The sequence below is a fragment of the Capsicum annuum genome, unplaced genomic scaffold (assembly GCF_002878395.1).
Source record: "Capsicum annuum cultivar UCD-10X-F1 unplaced genomic scaffold, UCD10Xv1.1 ctg3205, whole genome shotgun sequence".
NCBI classification, from domain to species: Eukaryota; Viridiplantae; Streptophyta; class Magnoliopsida; order Solanales; family Solanaceae; genus Capsicum; species Capsicum annuum.
In genome coordinates, this window is record NW_025838730.1 from 10,322 (window position 1) to 20,305 (window position 9,984).

The 9,984-nt window shown below is 34.1% G+C and overlaps 1 pseudogene; it reads left to right on the top strand.

Moving 5' to 3' along the window:
• Window positions 1-2,123: 2,123 nt before the first annotated feature.
• Window positions 2,124-4,940, top strand: LOC107841152 (annotated as a pseudogene).
• The last annotated feature ends 5,044 nt before the right edge of the window (window positions 4,941-9,984 follow it).

Here is a 9,984-nt window from a genome sequence, read left to right on the forward strand (position 1 = left end):
ACGCATATCACTTTGAAAGGCCACAACTTCTTGCTCGGGTGCCAGATTTTAGCAAAATTGGTATCGTTGGAAAGCTAACTCAGAAACCTGTCATTTACACATAGTAGGCTTTCTAATTCGACATATACAAAGAACCATGGTCGATAGAAGTTGATACAAATTATAATGTCCACTTAAGCTTAATCGGTCGAAATAGTTTTCAACTCGTCCTAGAGTCAGATCACCCTTATGGTCTAAATTCAAGCTTGAATGGATTCACATGCTACACAAATAATTAACATGCTATATTGGCATAGGATTTATGGCTTCGGGATTTATCAACACATCGGAATTATGGTCTATCTTGTAGCCCGAAATGCGGGGCATTGCAGTAGTTAATTTAAAAAATCCATTTGATAAGGATTTAATTAGTCAAGGTCTTCGTTATTTTAAATCTTCTAATTGGATTCAATTAGTCAAGGTCTTCGTTATTTGAAATCTTCAAATTAAACAAATACTCTAGAAGTCTTTGGGGATGAAGCATCTTCACTACCTCTTCTCTATTGCTCAATGGAATTGATTAAATCTACAGAATCCAAAGAAAACAAAGAATGGAATCAAATTTGAATGGTATGAAAAAAAGTAGGAAAAATACTTAACAATATAATACTGCAAATTTGATCATTTCTTATCACTGAAAGCAATCAATACAGAGTAAATAAGAGAATTAGGAACATCAAAACTCCATTTCTTACATCACAATCTAGCCACTAATTGTGAGTCGTCACTGAAATTCGAGTAAACCACTTTCTACTAAGAACTTGACCTGGTTGAATCTGGAAGTATCAAAAGCCGAACAGCGATTTGGGTAGTATCGTGGAGAACAACTTTTTGGTGGAGAACATTAAAGTGGAAAAGGAAGTTAAAGAGAGTTATTTTTGAAGTTGGTAACTTGTTAATTGTAAAAATTTGAAGTGAATATACGTTATTAAAAGTGCCAAAAAAAATTACAATATTTTGATATATCAGTTACCACACATTTATTTTCTGATATTTTTGGTTAAAATAAAAAATTTATATTTTGAAAGAGGTTTGATGTTTTAATATCTCTCTTTGTATAATATTATTAGAAAGATTATTAAATATTAAGTTTTGTCTTATGAAGACCAAAATCTAAAAGGGATTATCGAGATAAAAAAATTATAAAAATAAAAAAATAAATGGAAGTTTCTTAATTAAATAATATTTGTATCAAAGTAATTTAAATATAGTTATCAATTTTAAAAACTATAATAATAATTAACTAATTATCAAATTTGAGTTTTCTAATAAAATTTAAAAAGTAAAATTCAAAAATAAATAACTAATATAACTACTACTTGTCCTTAAACGCCACATGATAATTTATCATGCTGCCACGTGGCTTTATGTGGAGGCTTTGTGCTCTCTTATTATTTTTTTCTGGTTTCTCAAGGTATCCACAAAGCCGACAGCCGTGAGACTAATCCTCCATTCCTACTGTCAGCAGACTAAGCGGTAGGGAACTGGCCACAGAGTTTTTTTCGTTCACCAGAGGTGGGGATCGAACCCCCAACCTCTTGCTTAAGGGGTGAGGTGCTGAACCACCACACCAACCCTTGTGGTTCTCTCTTATTATTAATAATATATAGATATATAGATATAGATTTTATTTATGAAATTCAATTATTTAGTTGAGATAGAATAGGATTTTATTAGTATCCTAGTTGAAGGTAGAGTAGGATTTTATTAGTTTTCTAGTAAGAAATAGAATAGGAGCCTTTTGTCTATTTATATTCTCAGATGTAAATGAATAAACAAACAGAATATTTTTATCTTCAAACGTCTATTTTCTTCTTCTTCTCTGTATTCCATAGAACAACAATTGGTATCAAGAGCCAATTTCTTGAGGGATCTGTGAGAGAGAAGACCCCCAAAAATAATCCTGCGTAAAAAGTCAATATTGTTATAGCTTCCAGCAATTTCCCAATTCCTTCACCCCCAATTTTTTCTGATGAAAATTATCCAACTTGGGCTCTCAAGATGAGAACATACTTGCGAGCATATGATCTGTGGGAAGTGGTAGAGGTTGGAGGAGAGGTAAATCCTTTCCAAATAATCCAACTATGGTGCAAATTAAGAATCACAGAGAAGAGGTTTCAAAAAACTTTAAAGCTCTCTCTTGCATACAATCAACACTTTCGGAAGTAGTTTTCGCAAGAGTTATGGCGAGTGAGACTGCAAAAGAGGCTTGGGACAAGTTGAAAGAAGAATTTCACGAAAATAACAAGATCAAGCAAATAAAAGTGATAAATTTGAGAAGGGAGTTTGAAATTCTCAGAATGAAGGATTCAGAAACTATTGAAGAACTCTCCAACAAGTTGATAAAGGTTGTAAACCAAATCAGACTTATGGGAGAAGAGCTTACAGATTCAAGAATCGTGCAAAAGGTTCTTGTGAGTTTGCCGAAAAGATTTGAAGCAAAGATCTCCTCACTTGAAGATTCTAAAGATCTCACAAAATTGTCACCTTTAGAACTTGTACATGCTCTTCAAGCTCAAGAGTAAAGAAGATCCTTGAGGCTAGAAGAAGCTACTGAAACTGCTCTTCAAGCCAAGTTCAGAGGGAAGATGCAGATGCAAAAGGAAGGTAAAATCCCAAAAACTTCTACTAATTCTAGTAGAAAAATCAAGGTGATTCTCTCAATGAAGTCAAGAAGAAAGAAAACTTCCCTCTATGCAAGTATTGTAGAAAAAACAATCATAAAGAGGATTATTGCAGGTATAAGGGGAAGAAACAACCTCTTCAGTATAGATATTGCAATAAGCTTGATCATATTGAAAGGTTTTGCAGAGAGGAGAAGGAGAACAAGTAACAAACTCAAAAAGTCGATGTTTTGGAAGTTGAAGAACAGGAGGAGTTTGTGTTTATGGCGATGGCAGCAACAAGATTGAATGATGAAAACACATGGTTTCTGGACAGTGGTTGTACTCAACACATGACCAGCAAATGAGAATATTTTATGAAGTTGGAATTTGCCAAAGGTAGTGTCAAGTTGGTTGATAAAACCAAGTTAGAGATTGTTGGTAAAGGAACTATGGCAATTGAAGCTCCAAAAGGTACTAAATTTATCAAGATGTTTTGTCGGTACCTGAACTTAACCAAAATCTATTGAGTGTTGGTCAAATGGTAGAACAAGATTATATGTTACTGCTCAAATACAAAAAATGTGTTGTTTCCGAATCTAGCGGCCAAGAAGTGATTACAGTTGACATGATACAAAAAAGTTTTCCTTTGAGTTAGAACTCAAATTCTGAGCAAGTTTGTCGAAGTAGTCAATGTGAGCAGGTTATTTTGACCACCAAGCATAACAATGACGAACAGCATATCTAGGAATCACAAGCAGGTGGTTCATTCACTGTTACGAGGGATGTAAATGTTGAGCAATTGGGAAGAGAAACAAAGATAACTCTCTTCTTCAAGGAAGACCAACTGGAGTACTTGGAAGAACGGAGAATCAAGGACCTCATAAAGAAGAACTCTGAATTCATTAGCTATCCAATTTACCTTTGGGCTGAGAAGACTACTGAGAAAGAAATCAGTAATGATGAAGACGATGAGCCCAAGAAAGACAATGAAAGTTCAAGTAAGCAAACTCTACTTAAGCTTACACAAGATCAGGGTGGAAATTATCTTTTCGAGTTTGATAGCTTCCGAATGTGACCAGTGTCGGGACTTTGTTGCCTCATCAACTGTAGCTTGTGGGTGAGTAGGGAAATCTACTTTCAAAAAAACTGATGTTCCGCATGATGAGCAACTCACTACAACAGAAATGGGGCGTCGTATTAAGTTACTGCAGAAACTCCATAGGAAATTGGTCATTGGAGGTATTCCATCAGAGGCTGATTTTTGGGCCACTAGGTAGAGGCTGCTGAAGCAGACTGAAAATAAGAAGCCAAAACAGCGGGTAGCTTTACAAAATGACATGTGGAGTGTAAAACCATTATCCGATGGTTAGGTGAATAGAGTTACATTTAACTTGACTCCAGAGGTTATTCATCAGATTTTTGCTGAGAAACCAGTTGTCTGCCAAGCATATTTAAACTTTGTTCCTGGAAAGATGTCAAAAAAAGAGTTCTGGACTAAATATTCAAGGGTTGAATACTTTCACAGTACAAAAAATATTGTTGCAACTTTTGCCGAGGCTTCTGAAGATGGGGAGCTTGCATTTTTCTAGAAGCAAAATGCTATGTTAGAATCTAAAGCTCAGAAAAAGATGAACAACATTAAGTTATATGTCTGGAGGGTGTTCATTATGAATAACTGTGAGGAGCTTATGCCCGAGTACCTTGGATTTGTGAAGGATGTTGTGGACTTTGATGATTTGTCTCTCAACATCTCTCGCAAGATGCTACAACAGAACAACATTCTCAAGGTAATTAGGAAGAACCTTGAAGAAATGTATTGAGATGTTCAATGAAATTGTTAAGAACAAGGAGGACTATAACAAGTTCTATGAGGATTTCTCAAAGAACTTGAAGTTGGGCATTCACGAAGACAGTCAGAACAAAGCCAAATTGGCTGACCTCCTTCGTTACCATTCCACCAAGAGTGGTGATGGGATGACCAGCCTCAAAGATTATGTCACTAGGATGAAGGAGGGACAGAAAGACATCTACTATATAAATGGAGAAAGCAAGAAGTTAGTTGAGAACTTACCATTCTTGGAGCGTCTCAAAAAGAAAGGATATGAAGTGCTCTACATGGTTGATGCATTGATGAATACGTTGTGGGGCAGCTGAAAGAATATGACGGTAAGAAACTACGAATCAGCCATCAAGGATGGATTGAAGCTCGCTGATATATTTACCAAATCTCTTTCCAAAGAAACTCTTCGTGAACAACTTGGAGTTACCAGCAAACATCTCAAGGAGGAGTGTTGAAGTATTGAATTATTTGTTGTTATTTTTCTTTTTAGGTTTAGTAATTTTATTTATGAAATTCAGTTATTTAGTTGAGATAGAATAGGATTTTATTAGTATCCCTAGTTGAAGATAGAATAGGATTTTATTAGTTTCCTAGTTAGAAATAGAATAAGAGTCTTTTGTTTATTTATATTCTCAGATGTGAATGAATAAACAAGCAGAATATTTTTATCTTCAAACGTCTGTTTTCTTCTTCTTCTCTATATTCCGTAGAATAACAACATCATTTGTGGCATCAATCGGGTACTTGATCGTGTAAAGTGCCAGCTCCCCATCCAGGAACAACTCAAATCTTCCAGTCGACGCATTCATGCTAGAGAAGCTCGAGACAAGCCTGGATCTTTGATCAAGTACTTGTCCAGGAAAAATCGTATCGGTTGGCTCATCAAAACTCTGCCATACAATACCTGAACTACTGTTTGCTAGCACAAAGTTACCGGTGTCAAGCATGGCTCTATAGACAAGTCCAGCTCTAGCCATATCACGAACCCATATTTCTTGACCATTTGGATCAGTGAGTACTAGTCTTCCATCTATAGAAAGCTCAACTTGGGATCCCTCCGGCGCAATGTTATTTCTATTGGCTGACCAAACCATAGTCTTTTCTTTGAGTTTGTTGAACCAAATGGCTAGTAAGAATCCCGATGATCCATTTCCAATTCTTTGGAAGCCAAATGGAAAATCTCCAGATGGGGATGGCCAAAAGTCAGTAACATCACTTGTAGTGAGTGTTGAACCCAAACTGATATTTTTGTAAGATTGAGCAATTGTTGAAAGTGGAAGCACTAAAAAAATTGCAAGTCGAAACATACATTGGAAAGCCATGCAAAAAAAAAGAGGCAAAGTTTTTTGAAAATCAGAATGGATACATGGAATTACATACACCTATAAGTTATATATATAATGTTTCTCAGTCATGGCCAACCACTAATATCCTTGTTGGACCACATTTTTAAAAAGCAAATGTTGATTAGGTCAATGGCTACCATATTTTCTTGAAGTAAATGTTAAGGACGTATTGTGTCCAAAGTTTCTTGACCTGCCCAAAAAGATGTTTTTCATAGAAAATGTTTTGCTAGAAAATAAGTCGTTTTCTTGCTTGTTTTTGAGTTCTCTGTGTTTTGTAGCCTATTATGTTCTTTCTTATATGAATTGCACCATAATCTTTTCATTCTTTTTTTTTTTTTACAAAATAACAAAAATTCTCTTTCTTTCGAATTATTCACGAAGACAAAACAAGACCCAAAACAAAATAGTGCCAAAAAGTTATTGTCACAACCCGACCCGGGGCTCTGGCCGCGACGGGCATCCCAAACCATTAAGGCCTAAGAGACCCCTGTAATGGCCCAACCTACTAGTGATATTGTCCGCTCTGGGTCTAGACCCACGTGGCTTTAAAACACGTCACTAGGGAGTAAGGCTTGCTTACTTATATAACCAACATCCCTCTTGTGCTTTGCCGATGTGAAACTCCTTATCCTAAGTTGGGGTGTTACATAAAATGCACCACTAGGGAGTAAAACTTGCTCACACGATAGAAATATATTTTTAAGTGTAGTCGCATACTGGAAAATTAAGAAATTAGGGTGCAAATCACTAAAAATAATAGAAGAGGGTGCAAATCATAAATAAGAACACACGTTTGGATGCAAAATGCAAAAAAAAAAAAGAAAAAAAAAACCTCAAATTTCCATCTTTGACACTATTTACTTCCACTAATATCTTCCCAAAAGACAAGTTGTTATAAATATATTGTGGGTAGGGGTGTACAAAGCGAACCGCTAAGTCAAACCGAATCGATGAATCAAACCAAATCGAGGAAAAAATCGACTTAGGGTTTGGTTTGATTGGTTTGGTATTGGGAAAAAAAACGATCATTCTTGGTTTGCTTTGGTATTAGCAAAAATAAAATAAAATCGAATCCAAACCAAACCGACATAATACATCTATAATTTTAATTTCTTAGTCGTAAAAAAATATTATTTATAATCTACTTCGGAATTACTTTTATTACTTTTTTATATTCAGAAAATAGATATATATTCTTAGTCCTTTAATTATAATATTTGTCCATTAGTAACAAATTAATACAAATCCCAATTTTAATATAAAAAACTAAAACTCTTCAATTGCTTCACTTTACATTTCACTTTCCAAGTTTTCAGAGAATTCTTATTATTTCCTCATCTTACTTTTCTCATTCTCCTCATCGTCAAGTTGTAATTTAGGTTGTTTCTCTTCTTTCTCGTTTTCCTTATGGAATTATGTTATAGTTAATTATTTTATGGAGTTAAGCTTTTAATAAGCTGTCTCCAATTCTTCACTCTTTTGTATGCTCACATTTTATGTGAACGAAACTTTCAGGCAACCTACTATGACTAGTGACTTAGAAATTGAACCACTGGGTATCTACATAATATTATTTTGAGAGATAGTAGTTTAGACGTCTTAATAATTTGTCAACTTAATTTTTATTGGAACTACTCTATGATCATTGTTTTTTTGTCTTTCTAGTGAAAACATTTAATTTTTTCTTCAATCACATTATAGTTCTAAAAAAGCCAAAAAAAAATCGAAAAACCCAAAAAAAAACGACTAAAACCGAAATAAGAAAACGGATTGTATATTGATTTGATTTGGTTTATAGATTTAGAAAACCAACGTTATTGGTTTGGTTATATTTTAATGAAAAATCGAACCAAACCGACCTACGTACACCCCTAATTGTGAGTATCTACTCTCATATATAATAAGTGTCTATTTTATTATATATAATGAATATTTATTTATGGAAAAGTTAGAAACCCAAAGTTAGTTTTCCCTTATAAATAAAGAGTTCATTGTAATTCACCCTATTAATCCCTCAACAGACATAATAATCTCTCTCTTTTTCTCTCTGTTCTTCTTGTTCTTGCTTTATATCTCATAACACAAGCCTTTTATTCAGTAATCCATTCATTTTCTTAAAACTAAGCCCTTTTAGCAACTATAAATTATTACTCTAAAATTTGCCTTTTTGGAATTATTATAGACTGATAAAATTATAAATATTAAGTGTCTTGAATTTGAGCCTTGAACGTAACAATTTTTTTAAAAAGGCGTTAGTATTCGTTTGTGGATTTCTATGACGTGAATCAAAATGTAGATTTCAAATCCCGAACATTAAAAAGGGAAGAATTAGAAATGATAAGTCGTCTGATTGTTATGAAAGTTGAATCTCTAAAGAGTATGATGGAATGGTTAACGTTTATTAACATTAAGTGTCTCGAATTTGAGCTTTGAATATAACCGTTACTTTAAAAAAAAGGCGCGAATATCCGTTGTGGTGGATTTCTATAGTGCGAACAATAACTTCAAGCACTGAACACAACTACAAATTAATTAGTCAAGAAAGGAAAAAATAAAAAAGATAAGTTGTCCGATATTATTTCTAAAGTCGAATCACTAAAGAATATGATGAAAAGATAAACGTTAAGCGTCATGAATGTAACTCATTTTTTTTAAAAAAAAGCGCCAATATCTATCTGCTAAAGTGTATTTCTGTAGAGTGAATATAGATTAATCAGAACACGAACATATCCATATAGTCAAAAAAAGAAAAAAAATTTATCCCCCCCCCCCCCCCCCCCCTCCATCCCCTCATTTTCACCCTAGCCACAAAGTATTTATATTCCCTTTGGCTATTGAGGTTCATTCTATCATTCTTCTTGTAGAAAATGGTCATATTTGTTTTCAATAATTCATGAGTTGAGTTCTTTTATAGATGATCCAATTGTTTGTTTGGCTCATACAACTTGAATTTGAAGGTAAAGATTATGCATGACATGATCAAAGTTAAACTCTTCTATTGACTTTAGAGATGTTCAATTGTTGTTTTGGTTCTTGGATCATGAATTTGAATCTAATGATTGTGTTTGAGTAGATCGAAATTCAGTTTATTTATTGCTTTTACTAACATTTATGCCCATTTTAACGTTTCTCATCTTCACCTGATGCAGATTCATTTATAAACTTCACAGTACTGTACAAGTCTGAATGCCGGACAAAAGTTAGGGTGTCGAGTTGAGGAGAAATACAAAGAAAACTATCAAGAACGTCCACAAGTGAGTAGTTGTCCAAAATTCCAATCTTTATATGTTATTAGTAGTATTGTAGAGAGGAGGAATAGAGTTTTTCTCATTTCTTTTGGATAAATATCGCATTCCTATAGCAGCATCTTAACATAATAACTTTTGTCTGCTTTGAAGTTTTCAAGAAATTTCATGAGCATAGAGTACCAATCACTATCTAGTATATCTATCACCCCGCTCATATATGAAGCTTGTTAAATTAGAAGTATTTAGTTCAACATCACTCAAATCTACGCACCACAATAGTGCAAGATACGCGAGTCGGTCACTTGAAATCTTAATTGTTTGCTATTTAAAGCAACCAGATAAGTACACGCTATCAAGGTTGGGTTGATTGAAAAGGTCTTCTAGCCATCCATCTGTGACATTCACATTTACTAAGTGCAATTTTTTTAAGGCTTTGTGATAAGTTATTTTAATAACTTTTAGTTCCCGCCTTTTAATGTAAGGATCTTCAAGATTTAGTGCTGCAATATCAACCATCTAGAAATTAGGAAGACAAAATAGCCAAATCATCTTCAGTTTCTGTAAAGTGGCTGCAATATGTAAACTGGCTAGTCCGTGACAACAAGCTAACCTTAAATCCTATAAATCAATGCAGCTTGCACATAAAGCTTGAACGAATTGCTCATCCAAATAAGTATTAAAGAGTCAACTTTTGCAAAGATGAAAACTTTATGCCATCAGGGGGCATTTCAAGCTTAAATATGCATAAATCAGGAACGTTTAGTCCCTCACATGAAATATTTCTTGGGCAAGACGTTGAAACTATCAACAGGTCAATCTACTTTTAAAATCAACTCCTTGCGATGTTACTTGCGATGAGGGTCTTAATCAAATTATGAACATAAGGGCTGATACGATGACAGATT